General features: G+C 31.1%; 1 long non-coding RNA gene and 1 pseudogene across 2 annotated transcripts; one reads left to right on the top strand and one right to left on the bottom strand.

Annotated features, from left to right (window-relative positions):
- Nucleotides 1-453: 453 nt before the first annotated feature.
- LOC120072263 (uncharacterized) lies at nt 454-4,401 on the bottom strand. Its single transcript, XR_005480400.2, has 2 exons — nt 4,265-4,401; nt 454-3,611 (listed from the first exon to the last, which is right to left on the bottom strand). It is a non-coding gene; the product is annotated as an uncharacterized LOC120072263 (long non-coding RNA).
- A 5,234-nt stretch (nt 4,402-9,635) lies between these two features.
- On the top strand, nt 9,636-12,167 carry LOC120071102 (uncharacterized; annotated as a pseudogene). Its single transcript, XR_016527509.1, has 3 exons — nt 9,636-10,019; nt 10,146-10,221; nt 10,417-12,167. The product of XR_016527509.1 is annotated as an uncharacterized LOC120071102 (transcript).
- The last annotated feature ends 4,350 nt before the right edge of the window (nt 12,168-16,517 follow it).

A 16,517-nucleotide genomic window follows, 5' to 3' on the forward strand; every position in this document is an offset into this window, starting at 1 on the left:
AATACAAATATTGTATTTCATATCATAAATTCAATTCACTTTATTAAATCAAATTATATATTATATATAATAATTATACATTTTTCTTAAGTATTATAAAATGTGATCATAAATTTATTAGCAAAAAAAAAAAAACATAACTCAACTTTCATAAGATTTATATTATTAATTAAGAGGTTAAAGGTTTGAACTCACTTTCCTTATTAAAATGAGCTTGGCTTAGTGATATTGAGCTGACTTTTATCTCTAAAAATTTGTAGTTCAATCCTCCAACCCACAATTATAGTACTAAAAATAAAAAAAGAATTTCCTCACCCCCAATTGTGTACTAAATAAATAATTAACTAATCGTTTATATTCAACCTAATATTTAATATGTAAATACAAGTTTTCTATTTTATAAATATATTGTATTTAAACACATTTTAAACAATTCTTTAAATTGGGATCCAATTTTTGAATTTGTTAAAGTATGTATTTATCAAAAGTATTTACAAGAAGTGTACAAAAGTATAAATACTACACTAACTGTCTAAGAATAGAGCCTTAAAAGCTCTAACCATGCTAAAGACTCTCCAACTAAGATAACTAAGTATACATTCGCATCCTCCCTCAAACTTAAGGTGGTAAGGTTGGAATCAACCTGAGTTTGTTAAGTAGTTGGAGAAAACGACCGGCTTGATAGGATCGGCTCGACTCGGCTTGACAGGATCGGCTTAGCTCGGCTTGACAAGATCGGCTCAGCTCTGTTTAATAAGATTGGCTCGACTCGGCTTAACAGGATCGGCTTGGCTCGACTTGGATCGGATCGACTTGGATCGCATCAAATCTGAAAGCACACTGGATCTGGAAGCACCAAATCTAGAAGGCTTGACCGGACATGGAACAGAGGAGCTGGAAGGCTTGCATCAAAGCTCATCGGAGAAACTCGGGTTTTGTACAGAGGAGGAACTCACATGGACAAATTGTGTACAAAGAAGGATCGACTCGGGTTGGTTCTGCGTTCAGAGGAGGTGCACAGAGAACAGAGGGTTGCGTTGAAGCTCATCGGATTTAAAAGTGCACGGAAGCAAGTTAACTCGTCGAATCTGAGGAGACATCCACCAGACAGATTTGAAGTAAAGAGAAGTTATGAGAAAAAGAGCTCTAATACCATGTTAAAATATTATTTATTAAAAATATGTATTTACAAGAAGTATACAGAAGTATAAATACTACACTAACAGTCTAAGAATAAAGCCTACAAAAGCTCTAACCATGCTAAAGACTCTCCAACTAAGAGGACTAAGTATACATTCCCATAATCTACAACCAAACACATATATGAAAACATGAGATACAACTTTATTTTTATCGAATCTCTTGTTTTATATTACTATAGAATGGTTGGCAGATTTTTTACAAGTAAAATGTTTTGCATCTTATCAAGCAACTTGTTATCTAGAATGTAGAATCTATCTAAAAATATTTTTCTTATTCATGCAGATTTGCGACCTTGCTTTCCTTATGTCTTGTGCAAAAGATTTCTTTTGTTCTTAGACTATTTTCAAAGTTGTGAGCAGTTGTGTGACCCTTACTATTGAAGTGTGTTATCCATGGTTATGTAGAATAAGCTGAAAGGGTTTCTACTTGTTGATTTACATGTGAGTGCTGAAGAGATCATAGGATACTTAAAGGATCCTAAGTTTCATTGCTTTCTCATATTTATTTGAGAGAAGCCACATATATCGTGGAGATGAAGGGAGCTTATACTTACGAGGAACCTAAGTAAGTTGGTTTGAGGGGATCTCAAACATAGCTCGAGTGAAGGGTTCTTGTGAAAGTAAAGGAATTTCAAACTTAAAGAAAGCATAAGTTGAAAATGAGGAGTTGGTTGTAAGTGAGTCACTGTAGATGGAATCTAACAGATAAGTACTATATTATAATTGACACTTTTATTAGTGAAGTTTCTTTCCACTGAGCACACTGCTCCCTAGAGTAGGTGATTTTGCACCAAACTGGGTTACCAATCTTCGTGTCTCGTTATATCTACTTTTTATTTAATGCACATACTTTTCATTTGGTTTGTTATGACATTGTGGCTGATGAGTGAACAGTACTAGATTCATCTATTTTTCAATTGCTATCAGAGTTGGGCTCTACTTTCTAAATATCACCTATCACGATCCTAAGCTTGTCTTGTGGTCGATATGGATACTATTAAAGAAGGTGGATCTACCACTTGACCCCTTATTTTGGATGGAACAAATTATTCCACTAGAAGGCACGTATGATTGTGTTTCTCAAATCTATTGATAACAAAACTTGAAAATCAATAGTTACTAGCTTAACTTACCTAGAGGTTACAAACCAGAATGGTGAAAGAGAATGGACTGGGGACTGGGGAGGAAGATGAAGTTTCTCTAGAAAACTTGTGTGTTCTAAATACAATATTCAATGGTGTAGACAAAAATGTTTTTCATCTTATAATACATGTAGTTCTAGTAAAAAGGCTTGGGATATATTGGGAGTAGCGCATGAGGGAACTTCTAAAGTTAAGATGTTAATATACTTCAACTTCTTAAGACCAAAGTTGAAAACTTGAAGATGCTCAATGATGTATCTATTATATGATTTTAATGTTCATCTACTAGATATAGCAAATGAAACAATTGCTCCGGGAAGAAAAATTGTCTGAAGAAAAACTAGTTAGAAAAGTTCTCTGATGCCTACCTAAGAGGTTTGGTATGAAAGTCATTGCGATAGAAGAAGCTTAAGATATTGCTACAATGAAAGTTTATGAACTTATGGGTTCTCTTCTTACATTTGAGATGAAGATAGATGATAGACCAGAAAAGAAAAATTAAATAAATTGCTCTACAACCGTCTACACAAGTGATCTCCCCTATAATTTTTTTATCTTCAAATTAATGTTTGATTATGTTAGAAAGTTGTTCTAGGCAAGGCTCAACCCCAAGTAAACTTTGAGAAACAAACATGTTCCAAAGTAAGAAAATAAGAACTCGATTCCTGGGATGGCTTAGTCGAGTTTGTTTCTGTTTAAGGGAGAGGAAATGAACGAATCCAACTCACACTAGTCTTGAAACTTGCCTTCTCGATAACTCCACTCATACTGACATTGCCAGCATTGAACATGATCGAAGTGAATGTCAGACAACAATGAGGCATACAAATAATCTCCTCAAACCAAACCACCTTACAAGGTATCTAACATTTCGTGTGTTTAGCTTTACTAAATACTGGTGTACTAACTTCAGGTAGCAGAGTGTATTTGACTTGGCATTGGCCACATCGATGCAAGTTTTCTTGCATTTTAGCTCAAACAATTGTCCAACAAAAAAAACCAACCTCACAAGATATGTAGGCGAATATAACACATGTGGCCTTACTAGGTCGAAAATGAACCATCTCAAAAATGTTGAAGAGACCCAACCATCGAAAATGAATAAAAATCTTCTCAATTATTTGTGGGTTACACCTAAAAACTTAAAAGGGAAAGAAGAAAAGTGAGAATGATCATTCCTGACTTATGTAAGGGCTCCCCAATGGGTAAACTTTGGGCTTCACAAAGACTCGTTCACTTCCCTCTTCAAAGCTCACAAACACACAGCCTGCAAATATCAGATAAAAAGAGAGAGAGATAGAGGGGGAAAAAAAACATACAAGCATATCACTCTATGGACAAACTTTTTTCACCTAAGAATCTTCCAATGCGTTTTTAAATATCCTAAGATAATGGCCTCTGTTTTTGCTGCCCAACTCTTATAAAAGAAAGAAAAAAATTTATATCGAATTGCATCTATTTTTGTGTAGTCAGATCATTGTTTCATTAAAAAATTATCATGTGGTAATTTTATTGTTCTTAAAAAAATGATTTCTTTTTTTAAAAAATTATGCATAAAAAAAATGAAAGTATGAGATTAAGTGCAATTATTGTTAAAAAAAAAGTGACGAGATTATTGGATGGTTTTAGTCCTTATACTTTTAAATATTTGAATTAATTTACTCTTCAACTTTCTATAAATTTTAAATTTAGTTTTCATCGATACTTTGAAGTTAATATTTATCAAAATCGATAAAATAATTATAATACTAATTACTATCAATGATACGTTTTGTGAATATATTTTCAAAATTCATATAAAAACGTGTTAAACTTAAGCTAAACATATAGATTTTTTTTTAGATAAATTCATTAAAAAGTTAACAACATAGAAACATGACCATCTTCTAGTCACATAGAAAAAAAATAATAACTCCATACCAAAAAACCTTGTCATCTTCCATGGAAGAAGACCAGCTCAAATCACAGAAAAATCCCAATCCAGCAATATTCCGTACGAATAAGGCTATACACAATCGAGTTACGAGAATGATTATAAAAAGAGAAATTATAGGGATAAAAAAGGAATTTGAATCTAATGACAATGATTAATATTGTTATTTTTGAAACATAAAAAAGAAGAAAGAATGAAAGAGTAGTTGATTAGTCAAAGATGGAAGGGTCCCAAAGCTCACCATCTCCCATCCCTATAAAGCATTATAAGATCAGGTTGTCAATTCTTTGTTGTCCCTATTCCCACCTCCCTTTACTTTACTTTCCCAACTTAAAACATTTTTTTTTTAATTTCTTTGCAAAATTATAATATATAAATATCTTTTTCTCTCTCTTTTTTTTTTTTTTCTTTTCTTTCACTCTCTTTTTTTCCTAAGATAGTGATTGAGAAGTTGAATCAAATTTGTATAATTCGAATCTAGAATTTAGAGTTTACATTTGTTATGAACACTTTTCATTTGTTTATTTCACACTACCGACTTGCTTCATTGCCCACTAAATTGCAAAATAAATCTAGAATACCGGCCATAACTAAACCCATGTTGTTCTTATGGATTATACAAATTATGAATCACAAAAAACTAGAAATTAATTTGTCAATTTCAAACTATTTTTTAAAGGATTTAATTAGGTGTTAAAATGTTACGTTTTGAATAACATATGACATAAAGATTTGTTATTTTTTACGTGGTTCACTGTTAACTATATCCACGAGTAAAGGGAAATAATATTTTTCTTACTAGAGGAGAATATATGACACCCATTTAAACCCTAGATCCAAAATCGTAAATAACATATAAAGTGTATGCAATTTAGTAATACCCTATGCTTGGTCATCGAAGTGAACATATTCAAGGCATTACAACAAAATTTTTTATCAAAAGGTACCGACAAATTAAAAAATTAAACAATTCCAGAGAGATGACATGGGATGATTTAATTCGGTTTCTTAACCTGCTCCATGAGACCACAATTAGAGAACAAGATTAATTAATCAAAGATTGGTACAATTTAAAATCATTGTGGAATTATGCATTAAAAAAAAAAAACTTTCTTCTTAAATCATGTCACAATGGTTGGTTGATCGAGTCCTCTTTAGATTAAATATTTTTGAACAAAACGTGAAGATATCTCTAAAAAAATATAAAAAGATTAACACTTTTCTAATTTCACATCAAAACACTCTTCAACTAACTATTAAAAATATAAAAAGATCGAAGATAGTAAAATACTATTCTTCTACATAACTCAAAATTGGTTCGGTTTTTTATGAATTAAAGCAAAACTTTGAATTCCAAGAAAAGGGTTCAAGTTTAGAGCTCTTCAAATTTTCTTTTTCTCCCCCTTTTTTTTTGGATTTTATTATTATTGTTATTATTATTTTTTTAAAATTTTTGTTCTTTTTTCACTTTCACTTTTTCTTTACCAATCTATTTTTCTACTTACTCGGGATTGGGGATTTGAATTGCTTTACGTGCTTCATATTGATATTACTTTTGCTTTTTCTTTTTTCTTTTTTCTTTTTCTAAGCCATTTTTAATCTATTGCTTTTTTACACATCTGGTCTGTCAACTGCCATGTAATTGAGACGTTGTGTTTTGTTGTCTCTCATCACCTTTTGCTTCTCTTTCTTCCTTCCTAATCAATTTGTTTTTTGGAAAAAAAAAAAAAAACCAATAAAGCAATTATAAGCACTTCAATTTTCAAATTTTATATTCACATTCTTACCTAAAGTTACAACTCAACTATCATAATATACATATATGTGTATATATACACACACATGCGCACAGTCCTTTAAATTTAAGAAGCGAGGTTATTGATTTTCTAGGAGTATGACTTTCACAATTAATCTTTGTTGATGTCCAAATTTAGACCAACAGCCATATCTGATATTCACATGACATCAACGAAAAATTTGTAGTTTGAGAAAGAACATAACCTGCAAGATGAAAAGATATGCACACAGGTATGGTACTTACCACAAAAGTTTTGATGCTTAAATCATAAAGTATAACTATGTAGCAAGTAGAGAGTTTGAGTATTGGAATGGACTTATTTCTTCTAAAGTCATAATGATATATTATTTGTAGTGAGATTCTGACCTATGGCGTCCATATCTGGGTTTTCGAGTCATATTAAGTTAGTTTTGGAGTCAAATTGACCAAGACGTGCATTTTAGCATACTCCATTCATCACAGTTGGAGGCTCAACCTCAGACTCATCCTTGGCCAAGGTTGAGGTTGAGGAGGTTGGTTTGAGTTTTGGACTCAAGCGATAAGGCTCAAATAGGTTGTAGTATGCTCCATTCATCAAATGGGGAGGGTCGGCCTCTACCTCATCCTTGCCTAAGGCTGAGGCTGAGTAGGTCAGTTTGGGTCTCCCCTCTTCCCATGCTTAATTGGGTTCTATGGTGTGATTTTCTAGCTCAAGTTTCTCCATTCTCTTGATCGGATAGTTTGCGAACTCTATAAGGTTGATTATGTCCTCTAGTCCAAAATCATCTATAACAATCTTGAACATTATAAATGTAGGGGTGAGACTTTAACTCTAAACTAATAAGAGAGATTGCTAATGTCTAATTAGTTGGAGTATATTCTAGTAGGGAAAACTACACCTTCGTAGTTTTTTGTTTTAACTAATATAAATAATACAAATATGGATCTAATAATTATTTTATTATAGAGATTAATCGATTAAGCTATGTTTTATGTAGTGCTTGAGTAGAGAAAGAGTACGTGAATGAATAGAGACCAAATTTGAATGAGAGGGATTGTGAAAATATGAAAGTCTAGTTAAAAATGTCTTAAAGGAATTGGTAGCTATTACTTATGTCTAACAAAATGCACATTCCTTTTTAGTGATTCAATCATAGGAACTCTAAAATTAAGTATGGTTGGTTTGGAGCAAAATCCTATGTTGAGTGACCTCCTGTAAATTTTCTTATGAAGTATGTGAATGAGGACAAATATGCTAAAAGGACTTTTGTGCGGGTGGCTTTTACTTTTAGAAACAATTCAAGACAAGTAAAGATCACATTACCAAGTTGCAGGAGATGCAAGGGGATATTGGGGACATTAGATGCTTAATTTGAATTTCAATTTTTGTTCTGAATTTTGGTAATTTTGTCCTTATAATTGCAAGAATTATAGGACTTAGTTCCTATAATCTTAAAAGTCATAATTTAGATCATGATTTACTTCTCTATCGTTTAAAGTCACTAACAAACTAAGTGCGTCGAAATGTTCAAGAGCCTAGCTAAGTTACTATGTAAACTCTTTCTCCTAAGACTGGTCGAATTCCATTTTATATCCGACTGTTATTTTATCTAATCATCTCCACTTACTACGACAACATCGATTAAATATAATAAATTTGTAAGTTACTCTTAATTTTTATTTTTTATTTTGATAAATCAAACTTACTAATACTTAATTTTTTTTCATAAACAATATGTAGAATAGAAAATTGAATCTCAAACGTCGTAGTTGACAATATTAATTTATGTTAGCTGAACTATTTTTTATGCAGTACTAATATTTACTTATTAGTCCAAATGAATTTACCTTATTCAAATATTTCAACTAGTGTGTTTTTAAAAATTAACTTTGGCTTGTACATGTACATTGTAAAGGGATAATTAATGAAAAAAGAAAGAAAATACTAGGGCAAAATGAATGGATAAGGATTAAGTAGAAAGGAAAATTCCAATATTCTCAAATTAATAAAACTAACAAAAATGTTTGAAAAGAAAAAAAAAATTAAAACCTAATAATAATGGAAAATTCCAAGAAAGAGAAGACTAATTGCCAACAGTATGTATACATATTAGCTTCACATGGCTTAGCCGCTGGCCCAAGATCTCTGCCATTTTTTTTTTCTTTCTAAAATATCACTTATTATTATTATTATTATTTTATTATCACACTAATTATTCATGTTTATCTATGTCGGTCCCCAATTTCAAGTTCCACTACAGTTTTCTTTTATTTAAATATATATAAAAAAGGTTGAAATTTGTATCATAATATATATATATATATATTTCTCTTTTAACTTTTTTGAAAAAAAAAATTAGACTTTAGATCTTGGTCAATCAATGTTGAAATATTTCGTACTCTTATAATTTATTATTGACTTGTTGTAATAGAAATATCTTTTGAATATGTTACATTTGTTTCATTATATAAAGTATTTTTCGTACGTCAAATTTTGACACTTCTTGTATCATATCTTTAAACTTTAATCTTTAACTTTCTATTTATGGTAAAAATAAACTTAGTTTAACTAGTATGAATATTTATTATGTTTATATTAAATAAAACTTAATATTTATGAGAATAGAAAATAAATATAAAAAAAGATATTTTTTTCACAAATGAGAAAAAAGATACAATTAATAAACATAATTTTATTCTTAGTTTTTTTCTTTAAAAAAATATGACACGATGAAACTCTTAACTAATTAAGAATATTAAATTTGCGTTATATACTGATATTTTCATCGATATTTTCATATTTTTGTAGATTTGATGTTAATATGAAGAGTAAATCAACATTTATACTATATCATGAAAAAATTCATGTAGTATAAAAAATAAACAACAAAATATCACTAATTTATATATAATATATAACTAACAAACATTTTAATTTGTAAAAAAATAATAGATTGTTTATTTATTTATCTAATATTTTTTTCAAAATTTTGGTTTTATAATTTTTCTAGTACTACTCTATGACATCAACTTTTTGTCAATATTTTCATAAAATATGAGATATCAACAGTTGAAACGTTTAACTAATAAATAGATATCAATTTAGACAAATATTTAAAACAACATATAACAACAATCGGTAAACAATTAAATTTTTGTCAACAATAATTGACATAACATTTTTCTCTAAAAGTTGAAAGTTCGATCTTCCATCTCCATAATTGTCGTACTAAAAAACGATTAGATGTTTAAAGAGGTAGGGATTATTTTTAAACCATGAATGAAAAGCTCAAATTAATAGTATAAATATCATTTTAGTTCAATAAAGTAAGGGGATTCGAACCACAAACTTTTTACTTGCTAACACATTCATGTGTTAGTTGGGTTATATTCACTTTTTTAATAATAATAATAATAATACTTATTTGTTAGTAGATAAAATATTTAAAAAAAGGTATGATAATTTACCAACTAAAATAGTTTTTTTTTTAAATAATAATAATTTTGAATTGCAATTTCAACAAGAAGAGAACTGCCTCTTTCTCTCTCCTGTTTTAAATAGCAGAGAGAAAGCCCTGAAAGAAGGGGATAAAAGCTCAAAAGGGGACACACCCATTGAGCTGCTCACACTCTGTTTCTTCTTCTTCTCTCTTTCAAAATATTCCATTCCATTTCTCTTTCTCTTTCTTCAATTTTTCTTCTCAACACTTTTTCTTTTTCCCCATTTCCCCATTTCCCAATTCTTTCTTCTTCTTCTTCTTCTAAATCTTGAAGAGAAGAGAAGAAAATTTTGCAACACAGAGACACACCCCACTTTGTGAAGAAGCTTCAATTACAAGAACACCTTAAAAGTGAAATCCCCTCAAAACCCACTTTCATTTTTGTCTCTCACAAGACACAAAAACCTTCCAACACTTTATTCTCTCTAACACACTATGAGTAAACAGGATTTCATGAACATTCAGGTACATTTGAGGAATTTTTATTATTATTTTGTTTGTTCCCTTGATTCTTGTGTTTGCCCTCAATTTAAGGAACTGTTTGGTTTAAAATCTTGGTGGGTTTTTAGTGAAATTGATGTTTGTTTACAGGCTTGTGCCCTTAGAGTTAACATTCATTGTGATGGATGCAAACAGAAGGTCAAGAAAATTCTTCAGAAAATTGATGGTAAGTGGTAATCATTAGGGTTTTTTTTTTGTTTCTCTCCCTGATTTAACCAAACTAGAACTCAAACCCTTGATTAGTTCAGAGGTTTGTTACTTTTTTTGTGTTTTTGGAGAGATTTTTTACTGTTTTCTGTTGTGGGTTTTTTTTTTTTTTTTTTTTTTTTTTTTTTTTTTTTTTTTTTTTTTGTTGTTTTAGGAGTTTACACTGTGAAAATAGATGCAGAACAAGGGAAAGTGACAGTAACAGGAAACATAGATCCAGGGAAACTGATAAAGAAGCTTGAGAAATCAGGGAAACATGCTGAGTTATGGGGAGCTCAGATAAGTTCAAACAACAATATGAACAATTTCAACAATCAGTTTAAGCAGATGCAGTTTCAGAATGTCAAAGGAGGAGTAGGAGGAAAAGACAACAATATGAACAACCACAAGTTTCAAATGGAGAAAGCTTTTCTTCAACATCATCAACAACAACAGCAACAACAATTGAAGGGCTCTAACAAAGGAGGAGGTAATAACAACAATAATATGCATAGTCTTATGGTTCCTCCTAAAGATAAGAAGTCTGTTAAGTTCAATTTGCCTGAGGAAGATTCTGATTTTAGTGATGATGAGTTTGATGATGAGTTTGATGATGATTTTGATGATGATGATGAGTTTGATGATGAAGATGATGAGTTTAGCCATGGACATGGACATGGAAATGGACATGGGCATGGCTTACCTAACAATATGATGCCTGTGATGGGTAAAAAAGGAGGGTCATTTGGGCCTAATGAGTCCAATGGAATGATTAATTTCAATGCTATGAATGGTAAGAAAGGTGGGGATGGAGGTACTGCCAAGAAAGGTGAAGTTATTGACTTTCCTGTTATGATGAAGGGTAAGGGAGGAGGAGGGGGTAATGAAGGTAAAACCAACAAGGGAGGAGGGAAGAAAGACGGTAGCGGTAGCGATAGCGGCAGTGGGACGAAGAGTAAGAGCAAAGGAGGGGATCAGAAGAAAGGGGGGAAGGATAAAAATGGAGGGAAGAAAGGGGGTGGATTTCTAGGACTAGGTAAAAAGGGGCTGTTTGGTTTTGGTGGTAAAAATGGTAGCAAGAAAGACAGTGGTAGTAAGAAGAACAAAGGGAGCAGCAATCATAAAAGTGCTGAGAATGGTGGAGGAAAACATAATGGCAATGGGGCCAAAAAAGGAGGGAAAAATGATGGCCTCCATGAGTTTGACAAGTTAGATATTGGCTTCCATGACCTTGATATTACCAAACCAAGCAAAGGAGGAAAAGGAAGTGGTGGAAAGGTGGTAATGGTAAGAATATGGGCCAAATGGGCCAAATGGGTCATGCTAATGGAAACAAAGGACAGATGGGTCATATGGGACAGATGGGCCCGATGGGCCAGATGGGCCATGGTGGTGGCAATAGGGGCCCACCAATGGGAAATTATGCAATGAATCAGATGGGTAACATTCCAGCAGTACAAGGTCTACCAGCTCAACCAATGATGAATGGAGGTGGAGGATATTATCAAGGAATGGGACAAGGGAATCCTTACAGCCAACAACAACAACAGTACATGGCTATGATGATGAACCAACAAAGGGGAGTTGGGAATGATATGTACCAACACATGATGTATTCGCGCCCGAACCCAGCCGTGAACTACGCTCCACCGCCCCCGATGTTCCCTCCAGTCGCAACCGATCACTACACGCATTTCTTCAGTGACGAGAATACCGATAGTTGCAGTATCATGTAAATTTTGCCCTTTCCTTTTTTTATTTTCTAGGATTAGTGTTTTTGTGGTAGTTTATATAGCTTTAGCTGAATGTAGAAAATGGGTGCAAGGCTTTTATAGTAGTACCATTGCTTGTGTTACTTGAGAAAAAAAAAAAGAAGAAAAAAATGGGATCAAAACTTTGATTCTTTACTGTTTAGTACCTCAAAAACCCACTTATTATTTTACTGTTTTTCTTTTTTATTTTTTGCCCTTTTGTCATTATGATGACTTTCAACTTGCAGAGATAATAAAAACAGAGTCCTTAGGGCTCCACAGTACCTTATCATGACAGGGAGTTGTCAGTTTAGTAATGGCTTTCTGAACTGATGAATTATTTTTTTTGGGTAAACTTTTTTTTAATAAAGTTTTTTGTCCTTTTGACTTTGGTAACTTATTTTGTCACTATTCTTTTGTTGGTTAGAGTTTAATCTCATCTCTGTATGTTTAAAGAAATGTATCATGGAGTTTGAGGTTGAAAATCTTTTTGGAATTTAGCTATATGAATTGATAAATAATTAAACCATTTTTTATGAACATTTTTAATTTAAGATCTAATTATTACCAGTATAAAATTTAACCAAGCCATGGAGACCAGGTTAATAATGTTAAAGCTACAGTGGACTAAGATGAATATAACTCAAACTATAGGGGCTAAATAGAAGGTTTTAAAAGTATATGGACATAAGTGTTTACAAAGTTAAAATAGAGATTGAAAATAGAGGAAAATAAATCTAGTTTTATCTTTTGACTTGTTGAGGTGTATCAATTTTCATCCTTAAAATTGAATCCCAAACTTTTCCCTTCTGTTTAAATCTTGCTAAAAAAAAGTAATGAAGCCCAAATAATGAACAAGATATTGAATAAAAAAAACTAAAATTCAACAAATATCATGTGATTTATGCTGCGAATATTTTTTGGTTTTGGATCAACTAAGAACCGAACCAAACCAATACATATTTATAAATAAGAGAATCAAACTTGATGTCCAATACAAGAAAAAAAAACCAATAGATCACTTTTATTTGGTTTGATTTATCATCGGTTTGGTTTTCAATTTTGAGTCTTTTTGCTTTTTGGTTTTTTTTAAGATAACAAATATACATACATCATAATAATTGTCTATTTTTCTAAACAACAAATATACATACACTTTTTATAATTAAAATACTAAAGACCTAGTGTTATGGTTTATTTTTAAAGGTAATATATACATTCGGTTCAATTCGATTTTGAATACTTTTTCGATCAAAAAAGTGATTCGAACCAATAATTTTTTGTTTATCCAAATATAAATAAGATGTTCAATTTCATATTTAAAAATCGAACTAAATCAATGGATTGATTTGATTTTTAGTGTTTTAGTTGTCGAAATTTTAGGGTTAAGATTGATATTTTTCATAAAAGTATATATAATAAACCAACCTCCTTTCAAATATTTCCTTTTCAACAGCCTACACATTGTCCCACTGGGCCTCAAATTTTGACCCAAAGTCATTATTGGTATATTACCCTTTCATCTCACTATTGTTTGTTGGGAAGTCTTCTTCGAGTTCCAATGATGCTTTCAATTTCAATATATTTTCTGTTTTAGTTGGTCCTCATACTTTTAAATTATTTATTTTGATTTTTATACTTTCAACTTTTGTTTTTTTTAGTTCTTATACTTTAAAAAATATTCATTTAGTTTTTGTATTTTTAATTTTGATTCATTTAGTCCTTATACTTTTAAAAAGTTATCATTTTAGTTCCTTCGTTTCACTTAAAATTTTTTTTTTTTTTTTTTTTTTTTTTTTTTCAATTCAAGGATCAAGATGAACCAAAGTTGACATTTTTAAAATATAAGGACCAAAATGAACCAAAGATGAAAGTGTAGGGATCAAAATAAACATTTTAAAAGTAGAGTGACCAAAACGAACAAAAATAAAAAAATACAAGAATCAAAGTAGTATTTAAACCTTTATTTTATTAGGACCTGTTTTGAATCTTAGAAAAAAAATGTTTTTCAAAAATTCATTTTCATTTAAATACTTTTGATAAAAACTCCTTAAAATAAAAACATACCTGAGTTTGGTAATGCTTTTTCAAAAGTATTTTTGTACAAGTTTGTTTTGTTTGTTATATACTAAAAGTCTTTTCTATTAATGTTGAATTATTATAAAGGACGACTATAAAATACTCTAAACTAATAATTTAAAATAATGGTTGTCGAAGTTGGTCATATGGAGTGGTAGTAGAGTTAGCCACTGGTTGTGATGGCTGGAGTTGGATGACGACGATGGTATTCGAAAGTGGTGGCTGGAATTGGCTAGTGGTAGGAGGTGGTCAGCAGCGGTCTTCAAAAGTGGTGCCTGGAGTTTGCTCGTGGTGGTTGCCCAGAGTGGTAGCAACGGTAGTTAGAGTTGACCGGAGGTGACCACCAATAGTGGTCGCCAGAGGTCCCATTGGAAGGCGGTGGTAGCCACGACAATATAGTGGAAGTGAGGAATTAGGGAGAGATTAATCATTAAACACTCAAAATTTCTTTTTCTAAAATTTGATTTCAAGTGATTATCCTCGGCGTGTTTATAATACATTTTCAAGTGTTTAGTTTAAAAAATAAGTTATTTGGAAGAAATTGAAGTGTTTGGCAAATATTCAAAATAGTTTTTTAAGTGTATTTTAATAATTTTGTATCAAAATTTCTTTAAATAAAAATATATTTTTTTTAATAGAAAAAACACATTTTTTTCCCAAGGCAATATGCCCTTGTTTTATAAATTAATTTTTTCAAAATCTATTTTAAGTTATTTCCAAATACTTGAATTTTATCTAAAATAATTTATTTTTAAATTAGAAACTTAAAAAGATATTCCAAATACAACATTAATCTTTTAAAAAGATTTATTTTATAAATAGTGCTCTTCATTATTGTGGCAATGTGGGCCCTTGAAGTTTTGGTGGGTGGCTATGGGTTCATTTCCATTAATGATAAATTTGTTGGCAGAGTGGGATGAGCATTGAATAAGATATCAATTCTTTTACATAAATATGTATTGTGATATCAATATTTTATTCATATTATCATCAAATGAATTTACATTTTAATTTGAAGATAAGATAGTGATGTTGAAGGATCACCTCCCTTTAAATTCAACTTGAGTCAAAAGTAAACGTAGTTCGACGATTGTTGATATGAATTATCTTTTTTTAAGATCGAAGGTTCAAATCACTTTAAATTACTATTACAAGATCGTTTGGTACCGTTCTCATTTCATGTTTTTTATTTCTAGTTTTTAAAACACGAAAATATTTGTTCAATAGTTCATAATTTTCAAAAACATTTGAGGGGTTTGCCTCACCAACTCGTTGAGTTGAATTGATATTGTTGGGAATGTCCTAAAATTCACAGTTTGTAAACATTAAACATATTATATTCACAGTAAAGATATTATTGAGATTTTTTTCAATAAAGATATAATTGAAGATGTTATTGAATTGCATTCATTCCTAAATCCAATAAACTAACCCATGGCTATAACATGAATTCTTAAACTTTATGTAGAGACATAAAAGAGGATCAAGTCTAAAAGGACTTATAAGTATATGGATAGGGTTGGGTACCTTAGATACTATGGATGCAGTCCGCTTTGTATATTGATACAAACGATGTAATCCTAAAGTCATTCCTGTGGAAACATGTGAGTGGGGGCATCCTATGCAAATGATGTTTGCATAAGACCAGACCATGAGATCACTTTTCTTTATAACGATTGTTTACTGTTAAATTGACTATTTCAATTCGATGACCTAAGGTAATTCGATCTTAATTTTGAGCTCACTATGAACTCCTATTTATTTGGAATTATCCTTTAATCTACATAGGTGAGAGTGGTTCAACACTACTGCTTAATAAGCCTTCCATTTTAGGAATAAGACCGGATAGATAGCTGGGGACATAGTCTTGCAAGACGGAATTCACTCCTACCCGTCTTAGGGTTAGCAAGTAGGTTATTCCCTTAAGAATTGACTCTTGGTCTTGAACAAAGGGGCCACGCCCTCTCGTGGCTGAGAGGGATTTGGTTTATTGGTTGGACCATAAATCAATTGTTCGATATAGGATCAATGGAGACTTAAGGAGCAAGATGTATTACAGAGGTAAAACGTTAATTTTGACCTAACTGAGAATACAAACGATCTATAAAGGATCGACTTACTAATTATAATTAAATCAAGTGGACAAAAATATATCTACAGTGAGGAGAGTGCAACTATTGAGCTACAGTAGTGTATCTCGGTAGTTAATGAATATTGATTAATTCAGTCTAAAGAGTTTTCCAATTAATCTCAAATCATTGGAGCTCATGATCTATATGTTCATTAGGTCCCTCTACTAGCTCGTAAAAGGTTTAAACCTTAGAATAATGTGTTGAAAGAATTTGAAATGTTCAAAATCGGTTTAGGATTTGGATTATTATATTTGATATAATTGATGTTTAATTGTCGAATTAAACATTATGGTTTTTTTAGAGTTGACAATATT

The sequence above is a fragment of the Benincasa hispida genome, chromosome 2 (genome assembly GCF_027475165.1).
Source record: "Benincasa hispida cultivar pf3 chromosome 2, pf3_genome.v1.1, whole genome shotgun sequence".
In the NCBI taxonomy this organism is placed as follows: domain Eukaryota; kingdom Viridiplantae; phylum Streptophyta; class Magnoliopsida; order Cucurbitales; family Cucurbitaceae; genus Benincasa; species Benincasa hispida.